Below are 20,955 nucleotides of genomic sequence, written 5' to 3'. Positions count from 1 at the left end.
AATTGTATGAAAGGGCATAAAGGAGAGAGAGTATTTTCATCACTATGTCGCCCATATGTTAGACAGTAACATTTACTGCTTCAGATTGAAAAGAGTGTGTGTGTGTGTGTGTGTGTGTGTGTGTGTGTGTGTGTGTGTGTGTGTGTGTGTGTGTGTGTGTGTGTGTGTGTGTGTGTGTGTGTGTGTGTGTGTGTGTAAGTGTGTTTGCGTGAATTATGAGCACAGAGCAGGCCACACAGACTGAGCGAGGCAGCCATAAAAAATTGGTCATAACGGCATAGCGAGCTTTCCCCACGGCAGGGAGCAATCTATTTGGTGTGTATTTGTGTGTACAGCATGTGACAGTTGATGATTTTCCTGCCGATATTACCTGGGTGTAAAACAGATGTCAGCCTAGAGATTGGTGGTGGATGAACAAGATGAAATCCAAATATGTTTAGAACATGCAATCATAGGAAACAGCTTACAGGTTTCTGTATAACAAGAACACTGTTAGAAAATGAGCCGGTTGTGGCGGCATTTAATTTGCATGTGACAAATGGGTTCAGTATTACTTCAGTTTCAAATGAGCTATATTATGTTTTTCTATCGACCAGATATAATATTTGTTTCTAAATAGGTTAAATATTTGACATTCTGCTACCGTCACAACATTTGTATTGATCTGTCTTTAGTGGCATTTAGTCAATGAGTGAAAGACCTACAATTTATACAAACACACAGAGATACTTTTAATACTATTAGATACTCTTATAAAACACTTTTCACAAAAATGTTAAGATGGATTTTCATTGTTTAATATTGAGAGTGTGTGGGGGGGGTCTGGGGGTAAAACAATAAAAAAAATAGATAAAAAGCATTTAAAAAATGCAAAAATAAATGATAAAGGCATGATCAGTCATTTCCAAGACAGTCTTAAAGGTAGGGTAGACAATTTTCAAGAACAGCTAGCAATAGCGAGCTAGTTTTAAAAGTATGAGATCCCACTCTCCAAAGCCACGCCTCCTTCAAAACGCATGAACGCTGTGCACAGCCAGAGCAAACAAAAGCACAGAGACGCCGTTAAACTACGCCAAGTCTCAAAGCACATACTATTACAATAATAATGAACATAAACAACTTACAGAGCTCTAGTTGTACCACCTGACTGCTGCAAATTCATTTTGGAGTTGATAGTGTTGCCATTGAAGCGCATAAATTTGAGTCACCTGTCATCCATTATCCATATACGCTCAGAGCACAACATCACAGGATTCATTCTCTTCCAAATTACAGTACGGCATGAATGCAGCATAAGCTCATTTTTTTGGTTCAGGAGGAACTGTTGAAGGTGAAATGCAATGATTGGACGGACATTTTATTGTCCTACGCCTTCCACAGACGATAATTAGATACATTTAAATGGATTTAAACCACTTAATTTAGGCACTGCTATCAGGATATGAAGAGACTTTCAACCAGCATAACAAACAAAAAAATCTGGATCAAATACCCTACATTTAATGTGACCATCATGAAACAAAGAAAAAGTTGAAATCTAGTAGTTTTAATAAAAATCATTCCTCGGACAAAAGTGCACGTAGGTTAAGAAACACCCATATAAAAAAAAATGACTGTTTCGCTCCATCTTGCTCCAAAAATATCCCGGCAATAATGATTTGGTAACATAAATCTTGTTTGGTGACACTTTGCACATCAGGCAATAAACGACCTCTGTGTAACAGAGCCAACAGTTGGGACCTTCCAGAGGAAAAGCTCTGATGGAATAACAGCACTCATGCATAAAAGAGAGCAATCACTCACTCCATCTCTCTCTGACAGTCTTCAGTTATGGGCCCTGAGTAATCTCATTTCGTTTATCATCAAATATCAAATTTCTCTCTCTTATTGGCAAAGCCACACACTGACGGAATTACTGGCATATATAGGGCCCCAAAATATCACAGCCTCTTTATCCCAGTCTCTCTTGACACCAAATGTCACCCACTAACTTTGTTACGACTTTAAATATTACAGTGGCCCAGCGCTCTGGGAGTTCTCCGCAGCCGCAGGTGTTTATTTTTTTTATTTTTATGAATTTAAGCAAGAGAGCGAGATAAAGAGTTTGAAGGGTTTGTATCAGGTTGTCACACTGTGACACTGAGCATCTGTGATTTTAACAACATGAAAGTTCTTTGAGCTGCAAAGTTTACAAAGAGAGACACAGAAAAAGCAGGAGATTACACTGAATGAACAGAGATATGAGACAAAGTGACACTGAAAAATCAGAGATGAAGAACCCAAGTTCACAGACGGATGTGATTACGTCATTTTTATTTCAAAGCTTCAGCCGTCTGCAGCTGTTAATTTTTTATTTAGTGAATCTTCGCAGGTACTTTTTTTTCTTCTGTTTTAATATCAAAATATTACCAAATGAAATATCTGCTTTAGTTGTTTCCGGAAACAGAGACCCGGTCTAGCCCTATTTTGACAGAACTATTGTTCCCTGAGGAGCTCTCTTGCATTTCACAAGCACTACAGTATATGTGTGACACCTCTGTATAAAAAAATGTCCCTTCTGTGATAAAAATTGTTTACACTTTATTGTGACGGTCCACTTTAGACATTCTACTAACTATAAGTAACTTTGCAACTACATGTCAACTAACTCTCGGAGTAGTAGACTGTAGTAGAGTGTTAGGGTTAGGTGTTCGGGTTCGGGTTAGTAGAATAAGTTGACTTAGTTGCAAAGTTATGCAAAATAGTGTTAGTAGATTTTAAGCAGACAGTCTACTAATACTCTATTGAGAGTTAGTTGACATGTAGTTGCATATTTACTTATATTTAGTAGAATGTAAAGTGGACCATTGAAATAAAGTGTTACTGCATGAAAATCATGCATTTAACAGACATTTGCAATAGGGTTGTGACATATCTTTATTTGGGCTATGACATGTAAGCACAGCTGCTAAATTAAATCATTACCTGAACAATCATTTAAGGGAATCACACCCATTTTTAACTGCAGTTGTCACTCCAAAAGCTTTACCAAGTGGCAATCGTTAAATTGAGTTCCCTGAAACAAGCATCCCTTGTACCCAATGTCCAAATGGCCATTACTTTCAAAACAGCAGCCCAACGGCAGTGGTCAAAAAATATTTTCAACACCACTTTTGGGCCAACTGCTCCATGTAATCGAGAGATGACTGATTCGGACAGGAATTAAATTACCACACACCCCTGCTGTTGATTCAAAAGCACTAGGTAGTTCATCCAGTATAATGGGAGAAAAACATGAACATTTCTCATCCAAACGGCAATAAAATCACAAATTGAGCCTGTAAATAATGCAATTGCATCACATGTAAAATAATTACCATCTGAGTAGGGTTACAGTTAAACTTTTGATTTAGAAACTTTTTTGATCGATGGTTGCTATTAGTTGAACCAGCTAATCAATGTCTTCAGGATTGCTAGAAAGCTAAAGACAGGTGAGTTTATCAGGGTTGGAGCTAAACTCTGCAGAGCTGTGGCCCTCCAGGACCGAGTTTGCCCATTCCTGTTTTAGACTGTCTCACAAATGAATTAGGTTGAATAGCCATCAGCTGTTCAATTTAAGTTAGATAATACCAATTTAGGTCAACCAATTACCAAGCAATGCTTAATTTTGTTCAGTATGTGGTGTAATAAGGTCGCATTAGCAATTAAACACTTAAGCAAAACATGGTCGGGTCAAAGTGTAATTTTTGGTCCAAAGGTTTTATACATTTTACTGGTAATCCACTGTATGAAGAATCTTTGCATTTAATATGTCACAGTTTACTTTATTTTGCAATCCTCACTTACACAAATGAACTATAGTGTCCTGCACCCACTAGTAAAAAAACATCAAAAATTATATCTGGATTCTAAATCATTTTTGTTTTGACTGTATATGTAACAAACTATTTATAATTCAAATACATGTTGTTTTGAACTTTCTATTCATCAAACAATCCAGAAAAAAAGTCATGGTTTTTAACATTGATAATAATAAGAAATGTTTCTTGCTCACCAAATCAGCATATTAAAATGATTTCTGAAAGATCATCTGACGCTGAAGACTGGAGTAATGATGATGAAAATTCAGCTTTGTCATCACAGGAATAAATTACATCTTACAATATATTAAAATGGAAAATGGTTAATAATATTTCACAATAGTACAGTTCCCTTTCAAGGGAACTTCGAGCTGCGTCAAACGCTGCGGGAACGCCCCTGCGTTGTGCGTCATGAAGCACGTATGGAATCAGCCCAATGGAGAGATGAAACGTCATAGGCGGGTGACGTCATCGACCAGGAAACTATAAAGCACCCCAAAAACACAAGCGCATTAGCTTCTGTGCTTTCAGTCGCGCTACATGTGAATCTGTCCCTGTGTGATATTGTCTGTCTTACATACCCTGCACCACACAAACAATTTATCCCTATATATATATATATTGAGAGATTATGGCGGACGAACAGCAGTTTAGAAAGTGTGTTCCTCCCTGCTCGCGTTATTTAACGAGCAGGGATACACATGATCTTTGTGTTGTTTGTTTGGGAGTTCAGCATGCCCAGTTTGCTCTCGAGGGAGCAGACTGTGAGCATTGCGAGCGTTTGCCGTTAAGGACGCTCCGCTCCCGCCGATCGCTCTTTGAGGAGAGCGGTTCGGTGCGCGCTCCCCGCGGTTCGGGTCCCGCTTCTGCCGAGGCGGAGCGGCGTCGCTTATCGTGGGGATCGCAGATGGATCTCACAGCGGGGTTTGAGACGGGCTCTGCCTTATCTCTCCCTTCACCTGTGAGATCCAGTGCCTCAGTCCCGGGTTCGGAAGCACGCGCTGCGGTTTCTTCCGCTCGGGCTGAGGCACCAATGCTGCAGCTATCCAGTTCTGAGGAACTTGATGTTGTTAGTGTTGAGGGAGATGTGGAGGATTCGCCACCCCACACTCCTGAGAGTGATGAGCTTATGGAGGTGTTAACAAGAGCTGTTGAAAAACTTAATATTGAATGGCCAGTGACTAGACAGGAGTCTGTTTCTAAATCAAAGTTGGATGAGAGATTTTTGCCGTCACGTGTGCAGCCTCCACGCCGGTGCCTGCCGTTTTTCCATGATCTCCACACCGAGGTGTCGAAATCATGGAGAAAACCGGTGTCATATAGAGTGTTTAGTCCCCAGACTTCAACATATGCTAATATTATGGGAGCCAAGGCTCATGGTTATGGTGCTTTGCCTCGTGTGGAAGAGACGCTTGCGAGCCATCTCTCCCCCGAAGCAGCATCATCTTTTAAGGCACCGGCATTACCCACCAAGCCTTTAAGAAACACTTCGGCTTTGGTGGGTAAAGCATATTCGGCAGCAGGTCAGGCTGCGTCATGTCTGCATACTATGTCAATCTTGCAGGCATACCAGGCTGATCTGCTAAGGGACATGAGTGAGAGTGAGGAGGTCAGTACTGACGTAGTTCGCGAACTGCGTCAGGCTGCTGATTTATCCCTGCGTGCCACCAGAGAATCGGCCAAATTAATGGGTCGTTCTATGGCAGCTCTGGTGGCCGCAGAAAGACATTTGTGGTTAAATCAGACTAATATTAAAGAGAGAGAAAAAGCTTTTCTTTTAGATGCTCCTCTTTCTCCCATGGGGTTGTTTGGTGATGCTGTGAATTCAGTTATCGATAAATTCCAAGAAGAAAAGAAACAAACTGCAGCTTTTAAAAAGTTTCTTCCCCTTAAAGTTCATGTCCCTGGGGCTGCTGGGCGGGAGCAGCCCCGGCCGTCTTCGAGCTCATCACATAGAGCGCAGCAGAGGCAGAGTGTCGCGTCTCGTGCTCCCCCTGCTGGACAGTGGGCTCAGCCGCGACACTCTCAGCCGAAGCCTTCTCCCAGTAGAACTGATCTGAGGACAGTTATATTGGCTAAGAAGGCTTCGGCTAAGAAGAAGTCCTGACGCCAAGCCGTTCAGGATGCTGAGGGTGGTCCCCACCGAGGCGGAAAGGTGTTCACCTCTTTTTACGGTGCCCATTCCTCCTCGGTGCCCTCAGGGGCTCGTTCTGCCAACCCCGCCTTTATGCCGGGGCACAGACGATCCCAGCGAGCGCTTTCCCGAGGGACGCTCGCTCCCTCTGAGGAGGGTCTCAGAGCGGTCAGACCAGTTGTTCCCTGCCGGTGCGCCGTTACAGGGCGCTGCGTCTGCTGCTCAAGTTACACCAGAGGCCAGTCTCGAGAGGCTGGTACCCTTAGTAGAATTTCTGGCAGAGTGGAAAAGCCTTCCAAAAATATCTCATTGGGTCCTGCAGACAGTAGAAAAGGGTTATGCTATCCAGTTCAGGTGTCGTCCACCAAAATTCAGAGGGGTTCTGCACACAGTGGTGGGCCCCGAGCAGGCTCTGGTATTGGAACAAGAGGTGAAAACGCTCCTTCAAAAAGAGGCTATAGAACGGGTTCCTCCTCCCAGTTTGGAGTCAGGTTATTACAGCCGATATTTCATCGTTCCAAAGAAGGATGGGGGGTTGCGTCCAATTTTAGACCTGCGCATATTGAATCGCTCGGTAGGGAAGCTAAAATTCAAGATGCTCACTATCAAGCAGATCGTGTCTCAAATCAGGTCCGAGGACTGGTTTGTCACGATAGATCTGAAGGACGCATAATGTGTCCATCCTTCCACAACACAGGAAGTTCCTGAGGTTCGCCTTCGGGGGCGAGGCGTACCAGTACAGGGTTCTTCCGTTTGGCCTAGCTTTATCTCCCCGCACTTTCACGAAATGCATGGATGCAGCACTAGTGCCTCTGAGGCTTCAGGGCATTCGTATTCTCAATTACATCGACGATTGGTTGATTTTAGCTCAGACCGAGCAGTTGGCGGTTCGGCATCGAGATGTCGTCCTCGCTCATATCAGAAAGTTGGGGTTGAGGCTGAACGCAAAGAAAAGTGTATTATCTCCTTCCCAGAAGACCACTTTTCTGGGTGTCGTTTGGGATTCGGTATCGATGCGGGCGCGACTCTCTCCGACCCGCATCGCTTCGATTCTCTCAGCTGTGAAACAAGTGAAGCTAGGCCAGCTACTCACTGTCAAGCAGTTTCAGAGACTGTTGGGTCTGATGGCAGCAGCGTCCAACGTTATACCTTGCGGCCTGTTGTACATGAGACCGCTACAGTGGTGGCTCAGGACCAAGGGATTCTCCCCGAGGGGAAATCCGCTCCGCACGTTCAAAGTCACGCGGCGCTGCCTTCGTGCTCTGGTCATGTGGAGAGAAACTTGGTTCCTATCCAAAGGTCCTGTGCTGGGGGCTCTTTGTCGTCGCATAACGCTAACGACGGATGCTTCCCTCACAGGGTGGGGGGCGGTCATGAGTGGTCGCCCAGCCCAAGGTCTGTGGCAGGATCATCATCTTTCGTGGCACATAAATTGTCTAGAGATGTTGGCTGTGTTTCAGGCTCTGAAACACTTCCTAACAGACCTGAGAGGCCATCATGTGTTAGTTCAATCAGACAACACGTCGGTGGTCTCTTATATAAATCATCAGGGGGGCCTGCGGTCTCGCCGGCTTTACAAGTTGGCCCGTCAGATCCTCCTGTGGTCCCAAGGGAAGCTACTATCTCTGAGAGCAATGTATCTCCCTGGGTATTTGAATGTGGTAGCAGACTCCCTGTCGAGGCAGGGGCCGAGGCCAGGGGAATGGAGACTCCACCCCGAGGTGGTGGAGCTCCTTTGGTTGAGTTTCGGTCGCGCCGAGGTGGACCTATTCGCTTCCAAGGAGACCACTCATTGTCATCGGTGGTTCTCCATCACTCTTCCAGCCCCCCTGGGGTTGGATGCTATGGTGCAGCCGTGGCCGAGGTCACGTCTGTACGCCTTTCCCCCGATTGCTCTGTTACCAGGAGTTCTGGAGAGGGTCCGCCGGGACGGGGTCAGTCTACTACTAGTAGCCCCGTTCTGGCCGGCCCGAGTATGGTTTGCGGACCTGATTTCTCTCCTGGACGGTTCTCCTTTGGAGCTCCCGGTCAGGAGGGATCTACTCTCCCAGGCGGGGGGCACGATACTTCACCCCCGCCCAGAATTGTGGAAACTGTGGGCTTGGCCTCTGAGGGGGCCCAGCTCATAGACTCCGGTCTCTCAACCGAGGTTGTTGAGACCATTCTTAACTCCAGAGCTCCATCCACGAGGAAGCTTTATGCCTTGAAGTGGAAACTTTTCACTTCTTGGTGTGGAGAACACCTGCAGGACCCAGTTAACTGCCCAGTGGGTGCAGTGCTGGAATTCCTGCAGGAGCGCTTCTCCACAGGGTTATCCCCCTCCACACTAAAGGTGTATGTGGCGGCACTAGCTGCTTACCACGTCCCTTTCAGTGGAGTTTCTCTTGGGAGACACCCGCTTATAACTCGTTTCCTCCGTGGCACTTTGAGGCTGAGGCCAGCAGTTCGTACAAGGGTGCCGACTTGGGATCTGGCCATTGTATTAGAAGGTCTTTCCCTAGCTCCTTTTGAACCTATCGAAGAAGTTCCCGAGAAGTTTCTCACTTTTAAGACTATCTTTTTGCTTGCTATCTCTTCACTAAAAAGAATCGGAGATTTGCAGGCTCTGTCGGTTTCACCCTCGTGCCTGGAATTTGCACCTGGCATGGTTAAAGCTTTTCTGCATCCTAGACCAGGTTACGTTCCTAAGGTTCCTACTAATATTGTTAGACCTACGGTTCTGCAGGCTTTCTGTCCTCCTCCATTTATGTCATCGGACCAGGAGAAACTTAATTCACTCTGCCCTGTTAGGGCATTAGACGCTTATGTCCACAGAGCTGCCCTGTGGAGGAAATCAGAACAACTTTTTGTATGTTTCGGGCCACCCAGGAAAGGGTGTCCGGCGTCTAAACAGAGAATGAGCAAGTGGGTGGTTGAGGCTATCTCACTTGCTTATGAGTCGGCTGGCCAGCCTTCACCTTTGGTTGTCCGAGCTCACTCTACCAGGAGTATGGCTGCTTCTAAAGCTCTTTTGTCGGGGGTTTCCCTGAGTGATGTTTGTGATGCGGCTGGATGGTCTTCACCGCATACTTTTATTAAGTTCTATGACCTAGACTTAAGCTCTACCCCTGGGGCACAGGTGCTCTCGTCCTCTGTGCGCTAGTCTCACATGACGGTCATTTGGTCCTATGGCGACGTGGGTATTCGCGTTCCCGCAGCGTTTGACGCAGCTCGAAGTTCCCTTGAAAGGGAACGTCTCGGTTACGTATGTAACCCTAGTTCCCTGATAGGGAACGAGACGCTGCGTCGCTCCGCCATACTCCCGGCACTCCCGTTAGCGCTTCCTTCAAGCCTATCAGAAGCTAATGCGCTTGTGTTTTTGGGGTGCTTTATAGTTTCCTGGTCGATGACGTCACCCGCCTATGACGTTTCATCTCTCCATTGGGCTGATTCCATACGTGCTTCATGACGCACAACGCAGGGGCGTTCCCGCAGCGTTTGACGCAGCGTCTCGTTCCCTATCAGGGAACTAGGGTTACATACGTAACCGAGACGTTTTTACAGTATTTTTGATTAAATAAATGCAACCTTGGTGGGCATAAGAGACCTTTTACAAAAACATTACAACATATTAGCGACCCAAACTTTTGAACAACAGTGTATAAATCTTAAATCCCCATTGTTAGAATTATATTACATATATAAATTAGTTTATTTCCATATGTTTTGTGATCCGTGCATCCTTGACCTTCTGTAAGGCCCACATCCAAACATCAAACACTCCAATCATACTAAAAGATCTCATTACCATCTGAATCAGTACATAAAACCACAGACATCCTCAGACATGTTAATAATTGCAACTCAAACGTCCTTTGAAAAACTAATCCTGCTTATGATTCTGATACACACCTCTCCTGACCATAAATGTCTTCATATATTACCTCATTACATCCATGTTCAAGCTCCATTACACAATACACACTACACATTATTACATGTGAACAATTTTTGCTCTTTAGCTCAGAGAAAGGTGTCTAGTACAGCAGTTTCATTACTATGAGCGCCTGCTCATCAATTCAATTTTCTGGAATAATTAGAAATGAGCTAGGTATTATTTCGATTTACAGCGATAGAGAGGAAAAAGCAGAAAATGAGAGAAATCCATATTGTGGGCTGTGTACACATGGATTTATGTAGCGTCTGCAGGAACAGGTGGAGAGAGTGTTTTGAGCCCTGTGGTGAACTGCGTTGCATTGTTTTATTGGGTAGGAAAATTAAAATCTGTGACTGGAAAACTTTTAGACTGCTAGAAACTTTGGATATCTGACCTAACCATTTCAGAAGGAGAATGAAAATAAAAGTTGAAAACGTACATCGACCTTGGTAGAAAAATGGTAAACAAACATGACACTGGCTCATTTGCACTGACGGTTCAACAGAGTTCGAGCTCCTTGTATACAGGATTTGCAGTATGGGTGTTGGAACGGTGCCTACTGTTTTGCTTTGGCATCACCTCATTAACACATCAGCAAACTTACAGTACATTCACACACATCACTTACTGTACAACGCTATCTCACAGAAACTCGGAGGAAGGTGGTCCTCATTAACTCATTAACCCTCAGATAGGTGCAAATTTTTAACTGAGAGTAAATCGTGATGGCATGTAAAAATACATTTCCAAAACACAAGGGCAGCACATCTTATGTAATTCATCCAGGCTCTTTTCAATCTGTCAACTGTCAATTGTTTATTAAACTGCCTTTCAGCCTCTGCTGTGACAGTGCATTTTGGAGAATGATTGCATCAGAAATTGTTGAAGATACAAATTGGAGCCCAACACAAATTGACCTGTTTTTATCAGTTTCATAAACCTCAATTTACTCAGATACGAATCCACCCTAAAAATACGTGCAGAGGTTACAGAAAAAAATATTTAGTTTTTCCTTCCAAAGTTAGAGGTAGACTTTCCACCATTTGGCTAATTTTAACCATTTTTGTCATGCAAAAACATGTTAGCTATCCTGAAAGTGCAAAATTATTCACGTTTCTGATTTGCTAAAATATGCAGTAGCACCTCAATGCAGTACATGAGATCCACGGGGAGGAGTCAGATCAAGATCCAAGGGGTGGAGATGGGTAGGATTAGGGGTGGGTTTAGGGATTAGGGGTGGGTTTAGGCATCAGGGGGCAGAGTTGGCTAGGTTTAGGTGTATGTAAAATGGGAGGAGTTGGATCTGGATCCGACTCCTCCCCGTGGATTTCATGTTTCCCCTGTGAGAACCATCTCAAAATATGTGTCTGGCCCTCGGACTCTCGGGTTGCTTGTACCTGGTTACTTAATGCACTTTTTCTAAATCGATACGTATTCAATGACAATACCAAATACACACTACCATCCAAAAGTTTGGGGTCGATAAGATTTTTTTATATTTTTGAAAGAAATGCTTAGGGTGCATTTATTTGATCAAAATACAGTAAAAACAGTAATATTGGTAAATATTATAACCATTTAAATAACAATTTTCTATTTTAATATACTGTACTGTGTATATGCATATGTAATGTATTCCTGTGATGGCAAAGCAATTTTTGGGAATTTTCAGTCTCCCATGATCCCTCAGATATCATTCTAATACTCTGATTTGGTGCTCAAGAAACATTTCTTATTATCAATGTTGAAAACTGTTTTGCATCTAAATATTTTTTCGATAATTTTTTTAGGATTCTCTGATGAATAGTAAAATCAAAACAACATTTTTTTTTTAAATAGAAATATTTTGTTACATTATATATGTTTTTGCTGTCATCAAGTGAATGCATCCTAGTTGAATAAAATAAGTAATTTCTTTTGAACGGTAGTGTAAACCGTACTTCTAAACAGACTTCCATATACCGACGTTTGAGAGCCCGCAATCCACACATGAATAGTACAGCATAGGAATTTACATCCATTCTGTGGTGACACATTTATGCGGCCAAGTTTAATTATAGCAATCCGATCCATCAATACACATAAAGCAACTAAGTATAAATATGACCTTTTTTGCGGTTTAGAGGGCCTAGGGCTGTCATAAGGACAGGCGCAATTTCTCAAGACACCAATATCAATGATATCTGACATGAAGGGGGACATTTTATGTTTGGTATTCTAAAGAAAATAAAAAATAAATAAAAATAACAAAATAAAAACTGCCCTCCATCCACTAAATTTCTGAGGATGATTGCATCAGAAATTGTTCAAAATAAAAATTGCCGTTTATGAAGCACAGCTCAAAACCGACCACAGCGATCTGGTCTCATCAGTTCCATACAACTCAATTTACTCAAGAAGCGGGTCGACTAAACACTTTAATTTACGCAGAGGTTACAGAGAAGGTGAAAAGAAATGTGTTTTTGTCTTTCCCTCCGTAGTTAATAGGAGTAATACGTGCCAAATCACTGATCAGACTCTCTAACCTCTTGCTCTCCACATAGTAAGATCACAGTAAATTGTTTTACTGTTTTACTTGTTTTCTATCTCACCCTCTGTTCTTATAAGACTTCACCTGTTCTTTCTCAAAAGAAAGTGCTTTTATCCGTCCCTCTGAAATGCTTTTTACGTATTTCCCTCGATGAAATACAATTAGCCAAACTAGATTTTCTGCAAGTCCCTAAAAAGCAGCTCTCGTCACGGACAATTTACACAATGAGTATTTTCTTCATTAATCATGGCCAATTTTATTAATGGGAATGAAAAGCAAAATAATGGAAATATAATTGTCTAAATTGACAAAGAAGCATGGGGCACCTGCAGAGAGGGGAATGGGGAACCACTGGTGCGTTTAAGCAAGACTTGACTTCCCCTGTTCGACAAGTCATTGACTTTGCACACATACACATGCACACAGAGTTTTTCAATACTAATCAAACCGTCAAACACATTTTTGGCCCACCTATCTCTGTGCGAAGGCATATGATGAAAGGGCCGGCAACAGGCCTACAAGTTAGAACAAGATATGCGGTCTTTTAACCAGATCCCACACAGTGAACTCTGATAGCTGAGGGTGGCTTCACACAATTCGTTGTAATTGTGATCTACGACCACGCGATTGAAAAACCGCAAGTCAATATCGCAGCTGGGCGGTACTGGGATGAAGCAAATCATGGAGTTTAGCTTTCCACAGATTCCGGAACCAAATAAATGTGGGGGAAATAGAGACCTGGACATTGGCACTGGGCTGTAAAAGTGGGAGAACAAGTGAAGAATGATCAGATTCTATCCAACATTGGCAAAAAGCACGCTCTTTGCTTCATTTTAAAAACAATCAGAGGACCGAATCGTTTCTCCTGTGTTACCCTGCAATTTGCAGCGAGCAGATTCGGGGATTAACGTGTGATTTGACACCCGTGAGCTGGAATAAGTGGTCGGTCTCCATGGTGAGCGGAACCCGGAGGAGTTCAGAGAAAGCAACGCCTCCATGCCAAGCGCCGCTGTTAAATCTACTCACCCAATATAGAGTTCAGAATGGAATTAGTCTACAGTATGTACATAACAAGCAATTTAACTCTAAGACAAATGCCAGCAGCCCCCTTGGAGATCTTAAGTAGCACTCTCAGGGAAATTTATTTTAGGGTACGGATTCTCTCCGAACAAAATTGCAGACAGGGGGACTTAAAGTGCTTTTATGTTGCCCCCAGGCTTTGATTAGGAGGTTGAGAAGTAATATGGTCTCTTATCACGCACTTAATAGTGTCTTTTGGTGTGGGAGGCATGTGTTTACTTACCTGTGTGTTTCAGTAGGATGGTAGCATTTCATAACCACTAACTGACTGTCAAATTGCCTGTGTGAGAGACAGCATGGTTTTTAGTTTTTTTTTTTTTTTTGCATCACATAAACACATTTAAGGGTTACAAATTTACGCATTACAAAATGTCCTTGTTATATTGTTACTTTGTATGGATAATAATGGCACAAGTTACACAAAATCATTCAAATGTTTTGGGTAAGATCTCTTTTTTCTTTAAGAAATAATACTTTTATTTAGCAAAGATGCACTCATTTGATCAAAAGTGACAATTAAGAACTATTTAAAATAAATGCTGTTCTTTTAAACTTTCTATTCATTAAAGAATCCTGTAAAATCAGCAATGTTAAGCAGCACAACTGTTTTTAACATTATTAAAAAAAAAAATCTTTTGCACCAAATCAGCATATTAGAATGATTTCTAAAGGATCATGTGAAACTGAAGTCTAAAGGAATGATGCTGAAAATTCAGCTTTGCTGTGAAACAAATAAATTACATTTTAAAATACATTAAAATAGAAAACAGTTTATAATATTTCATAATATTACTGTTTTTATCCAGATAGATTCAGCCTATAGATGAGCGTAAGAGACTTAATGACATTAATGAATTAATGACATATTGACAAAAAATACATCTAATTTATACATTTAAACCATACAGATCAAACCGTATGTGTATATAATATAAGTATTGGATATGCTATTGGAAATAGCAATTTTGTTTTATTAGTTTTTAATTTTTTTTATTATTTTAATATTTTTTTAATTTTTTTTGCTGAGGACAATGACAAACTGCATGCAATGACATATGCTACACCACAAAAATAGGTGCATTCCTGACAATGCACTGCTGCTTTGAGGCAACACCCAAAATATTTTTTGTCAGCTACAAATGACTGGATTTTGATTAAATACTCCGGTTATTATCATTTAGCAGCAGTATTTTTAAGCTTTTAAAACATTAATCTTGAGGTGGGGTAAGAGAAACTTTTTTGCACTCTGTACATCACTGATAAGCATGAAACACACTCAAAATCAGCATTGAACTACAATACCACCAAACAATGTGTATTTCAATTGTATTTGAGTGCATTAGTGTATTTCAAAAACAAGAGCATGAGAGAACGATACCACAGAAAGGTGAAAGTGTATGTCTAATACATTTCCCCTTAGACAGCATTCTAGAGGTGAGTGTGTCTGTGTCAGGGGTTTTCTCGTGGGGCACGTCAGAGGGCAGTGGTGTTAATTACCTCGCCACACTGCCACGTCAGCAAAACACCCTCATTGCTTTTAATTGGCCCATAGTGTCCTCTCTAATCTGTTCATTAGGCTCTGATATAAGCATGCTAGCCGCTACGCTAAAACTGCACAGGTACATGCCGCAAAGGGCAAGGAATTACTTGCCCACAGCAGAAAAATGTTAAGCAAATAAGTAAATTACATGTGCAGACTTAATTAAAAAAATTAATAAAAACTCTATATCTGTATCTATAGACAAAAATACTTTTTGCAGTGTATCATGCCAACAGTCCACTCAAAGGAAGAAACAGTAAATATCATTGTGGTCAAAATGATTTATTAAGAACAAACAGGTATACAAATAGGAAAGCTTGACAGTTTCAGATCTGTGATTGTAAGCGACATTCTGCTGGTGTTGTGGTGTTGGTTTGTCACACGTAGGAGTGATCAAAAAGAGACTTTGCTTTCACATTGTGTTCGACAACACAATGAAAAGGAACCTAACAATAGACTGAGTCAAGTCTGACGCTTACAAAGAGCAATACTGCCAACTAAGAGAGGAATTCAATTTAATATGACAAACATTTGAAAGCAGCAATCCATCATCTAAGTCATTTCAATTCTTCTTTTTCAAAAGTTGCACTCAAAGAAAGAGACGAAACGAGCCTCTAAGTTTCAGCAATTCAAGAGTGATACGTCCGGATCCTCTTGGAACAAAGAATTTTGCCTTCGCCATAATAGGTAGTCGAGTTTGACAAAGTGGCGTGTCAGACTACCTCAGTGAGAAATATATCTTAAACATGATATTTCATTGGGAATACAGTTTGGGAAGAGTCTTTACCTGTCCTATTACGGCAGTCTTTTGGGGATTAAATTAATTTCTTTATAACTTTTGAAGCTTCCGCCCAAGTCGTTCATGAATGTTAACTCTTGTGGCAATGAAAACAATAGATGATTTAAGTGAAAGTAGGTCATATCCTTTTTCTATTTGTGGCTCATAGAACAAATGTGCCTTCAGATTATAGCAAATTGCTACACAGGGTTAGATGTGAAATATACTCTTAAGCTCAAAGTTTTTCTGAAGAATGAGAGCGAGAGAAACAGTTTTGTAAAAGTAACTTTGAAATCCCAAGACTTTATTTTTCTCTTGGGGGATTTCAGTGCTTACACGTAACAAACATTAACCATTAGATGCATGTAATTAATTCAGAGCATGTAACACAGGCCAATTATAGATTTGTTTTGCTTTTCTTTTGTCTTTGTCTCTAAGAAGGTCCACAACATGTCCCATTTAACAGGATCTCTAACCCTTCTCTTGAGTTGCGTTCATGGTATTCCCAAGCTACAGACAAGTCTTCAGGAATTGAATTTTTCTTTAGGAGGCGAGAGGTTAACCCATGCCAGGGGGTGCTGGGGGATTTGGGCTCCACCCATTGAGCCTCATAATTTGAGCTTGAAACCTCAGAGGTCAGCCTGAATAATGGGCTCATCCTCACTAAAATGGGCCATGTCTGGAGCCTAGAAATGACTGGGGAATTCAAAGGAATATGAATTAATACTTGTTATTGTGAGAAGGACATTATAGTAACTGTGGAACCAATGTAATATGTATAGATGTACAACATCCAATTCCATTTAGTCATACAATTTCAGGATAAAAATACCTAATTAACTAATAATGCTGTATCATTCATTCAACCGATTAATTCAAAAATGCTGATTAATTCAATAATATGCAAATGACTCTTTGTATGAGTAAGTCATTGAATCATTTTCTGAAAAGATAATTCTGGACCAAAACCAGTAGTGAGTGAGTCATGGAATCAAACACTCAACTGATTCGTTCAAAACACCTGTATTCACTAAAAATAGAGAAAGCATGAAGGCATTATTGTGTTTTAAATGTAAGTAACCCAATATTACATATATTTCAGGAACGGAGATGGCATTTTTGGGGGACAAGGTAGAATTGTGATATATGGCCACTTGTTTTGAGATCCCTCATTAATTGATATTACTGTACAATAAGATTCATTAGTTAACATTATTTAACTCCATTATTTAGCATGAACTAATAATGAACTGCACTTATACAGCATTTATTTATCTTTGTTCATTTCAACATTTACTAATACTTTGTTAAAATCTTGTTAACATTAGTTGATGCACTGTGAACTAACATGAACAAACAATGAACAGCTGTATTTGTATTAACTAACATTAACAAAGATTAACAAATACAGTAACAAATGTATTGCTCAAGGTTAGTTCATGTTAGTTAATACATTAACTAATGTTAACTAATGAACCTTATTGTAAATTGTTACCCATTCACTTTATCAACATTTTGGCTACACAACAATCATTGACTAATGTGATTCTGAAAGCTGATTGGTTTAGATGGTTACCTACGTATGAAAGAAATTATTTTATATTTTGAATTATTATCATATTAATAAAATATTATATAATATTATTGCACGTCATTAGGTAAATAAATTTGTCAAAGCAAAAGTATTTACAAAAGAATAGACCCTATAACTCAATTTGGTAACATCAATCACACACGTATGAACTTTCCTTGCTGTCCCCCTACAACTGAAAATAATATTTCTCGTTATTATTTATTCATAATTAAAATGCATTGTGCGCAGTTTTTCACACTTGACAAATGTGAAGAATTTTCATGATAAATTATTCACCTGAAGCAGACTGTTTAAAAAAAAAAATACTGGGAATTTCACATCTAAAAACGGCTGATGGACACAGATTTTAGTTATGGTTCCAATCTTCCATTAAGCAACCAGTCAAACATAATTACATTGTCTCCATTGTTGCTGTAAACACACTAAATACCTTTTAATTTGGAAGTGACTGACTTCAGGTTTTTTGCACCTGACGCGAATAATTCTTGTCTTTGTTTGGCCTCTGCTATTTATCTGACGCACATCCACAAGTCTCCTCTCAAACCAGCCGTTTGGCAGCTCCGGCTATGAAAACATATGACTGCAGTTTTTGTCCTATTTGGAACTGCACTCATTGCTCACCTACAAGGAGGTACAGTAAATTTTCAGGTTTTGTAGGCCACTTTACTACAATAGAAAACAAAGATTGTGACAGTAATGTTTACATACGAGTCATAGTTTTACTGTAATGTCATGTGTATAAATGCACTACAACTGTATTAAAGCAGGAACAAAGGGCATTTTGCAGGTTTCTCCCAGTACAGTTCATTTTCAATAGAGCATGAGATCTTTTAGCTTAATGTAAGGTGCCTTTAATTTTGTCCATCGGGAATTGATTGGATGGTTGTGGTTTGTTATTGCTGTGATCTCATGTGATTGACAGATTGTCCCACCCTCACGCCAGTAAATGCCATCTGAGAAGAAAAGACATGTCGCTCTAATTGTTATTTTGATTAATGATTACGAGGGCACATGAAAGTGCACAGAAAAATTATTTATAAGAAATACTGCAATATTCCATTAAAAAAGGTCAATTTTGATTTCATGGTGACTTTGTCACTTACAGAAAAACACCCATCCATAATGGACATCTGTACAATAACAACTTGTGTAACCATGTAAAATGCACGTGATGCCTTCCTACATTCAAAATAAATTAATTTCTCAGTTTTGTCTCATAGTTCTGTGATTCTACATGACTAAAACTCACCTGCTCTGTTAAAATGTTGCGAATCTCCACTGTTTTTTATTGACCTATGCAGCTTTCAAAAGATAAATCCATTGACTTTGCAATCAGCTGCAGGCCAGACAGCCAGGTGTGAATCCCTGCATTATCACAAAGCTAATCTCCTTCTACGTGTCCCCCTTCAACCCGGGCAGCGATCCCCCAGGATGTAGGATGAGTTTTGACCAGGACACACTCTACTGATGGAAAGAGAGAATTGAAAGAGAAGAAAGTGAGGGAAAAGAGGATTAAAGGAGCACTGAGCTCAGAACATCTGGGTAGGCCTTTATTAGTCTCGTCATCATCCCACAAAAAGAAGCCAGAAGGGTTGTTTCTCTGAGAGATGATGGGAGAGAGATTTCCAGCATCCTTCAGAGCTACAGGAAAGGATCTGCATAAGCTCTCTCTCTACGGAGCCTCAGCGGTATCAGAGGCCACGCTAGGACGTCATGGCTCACAGCACTAATATGGACCCTCTGAGACACTGTCGCCTCTTGCGAGCGAAGCACTCCAACTGTTTCTGTGTGCTTAAAGACCCCTCACCATATAGACTACTTTGGCAGATTGACACATTCTCCATGTGGACAGAAATCCAAAGTAAATCTGACTCCAGATCTAAAGCCAATTTCAATCAGACGATATTATGTACTGTACTAAACACCAAAGGCTTTTGGTTAAAAAGGCTGTATTTAACAGCGAACACAAATAATGGACTATTTTTTCTTATATTACTATTATTCTATTATTATGACTATTATTCGGGGCAAATAATAAGAAAGATAACAACACAATTTAAACTATTTTACACATGTTCAGCATCAGACACTGACATGCATCTGCTGGTCAAAAGTTATATTTAGGAATATTATAGATCTTGTAAATTTTTTTATTTTTTAAAGAATTGTGGTTATATGTGGGCTAAAAAAAAGAAGAGGAAGCGAAAGAGGAGAATATGGACGCAGTCATGGCTAGGGAAAAGAGGCCAACTTGACATGCACTTTGCAAATGGAGCTTGAGGTTGCACCATGACGCTATGACGATTTCCATAAAAAATATCAAGCAGCAAAAAACATTTTCAAAATGATAAATTTAACTATTGTTAATTGAGCAATAGTAACAATTAATGATAATTGAGCACCATGACATCTATTGAATCGTAGGCTATGACGCAATAGTATAGAGGAAAAAATAGTCATCAGCATGAGTGGTAAACGAAGATAGTGGTAAACAAATAGAGCAAGATGAATCGCATTTTGGCAATTGTGGTTATATGTGGGCTAAAAAAAAGAAGAGGAAGCGAAAGAGGAGAATATGGACGCCGTCATGGCTAGGGAAAAGAGGCCAACTTGACATGCATTTTGCAAATGGAGCTTGAGGTTGCATTTTTATTGGCTACTCAGTAGATGTAAGTCGTAGCAGCAAACATTGTGAGATAATCATGCTAAATTTCTAACACTGTCAGACAATTATTGCAGGCTATCTTTGGTCGCAAGACCATTACAGCGGCCATCTTTGAATCTCTCTCTCTGTACGACTTAGAACCACCGTTTAGGAGCAACGAACACAGAAATCACCACAATTGGTCATCTTTTGTGTGGGACAGCCAAAAAAAACTTACAATGTGTCGCAGGCATCAAATTGAAATCCTAGAGTTTCCACTGGAGCCTCACCGTTATCTTCTCCACACACCTGTGTCCCGTCTTGAGTACTGATAATCCAACAACCACTTTCTGTTCCGTCACACACCCAGATATTTATGAAATCCTGGTTTAGAAGTATTTGATGTATACTTCCGGATTGTATTTCCCAGTATTAACAGATGGATAAAGGCCGTCTTCCTGACAACTGCATTTCCAATATAGATGGATCAATCCCTGCTTATGCATTGCTTTTCACAGTAACCTCCAATATTTGATGGGCCAATATTGCTCTGTTTTGACGGCATAAGTCTGCGGTAATCTACTCTCGGCCATTCGGAGGAAAGTTGTTTTATTTAAAGAGATGGTGGAGTTTTCACCAGTGAAGCAGTGGAAGTTTGTGCGTTCGACCTTGGTGTCTATTTTTGGCTGGTTGTTTTGTTTGATTGAATAAGCTCTGGTATGGCTGTAAGAGGCAATCATACAGAGATTTCTGAAGTGCCTTGAGAGGTCTAGCGAGCAGCAGCGCAGACCCCGACAGACACTTGAGTGCTGTTAAATAGTGAGATTTTAATGTCTTGCCAGAATGTTCCTTGAGTTGAATTGCAGTGATAGAGTTTGGAATGTTGAACGCTGTGAATAG

General features: G+C 40.8%; 1 long non-coding RNA gene across 1 annotated transcript; it reads right to left on the bottom strand.

The window, feature by feature from the left end:
• Window positions 1-15,341: 15,341 nt before the first annotated feature.
• On the bottom strand, window positions 15,342-19,010 carry LOC143711787 (uncharacterized). The gene is made up of 3 exons (XR_013194905.1): window positions 18,661-19,010; window positions 18,033-18,077; window positions 15,342-16,513 (listed from the first exon to the last, which is right to left on the bottom strand). It is a non-coding gene; the product is annotated as an uncharacterized LOC143711787 (long non-coding RNA).
• Between the last annotated feature and the right edge of the window lie 1,945 nt (window positions 19,011-20,955).

This window comes from Siphateles boraxobius, unplaced genomic scaffold (genome assembly GCF_051911475.1).
Source record: "Siphateles boraxobius isolate OS27281-9 unplaced genomic scaffold, OSU_SipBor_1 5, whole genome shotgun sequence".
NCBI classification, from domain to species: Eukaryota; Metazoa; Chordata; class Actinopteri; order Cypriniformes; family Leuciscidae; genus Siphateles; species Siphateles boraxobius.
The sequence above is the reverse complement of the archived record's forward strand: the minus strand, read 5'-3'. Positions and strand labels throughout refer to the sequence as shown.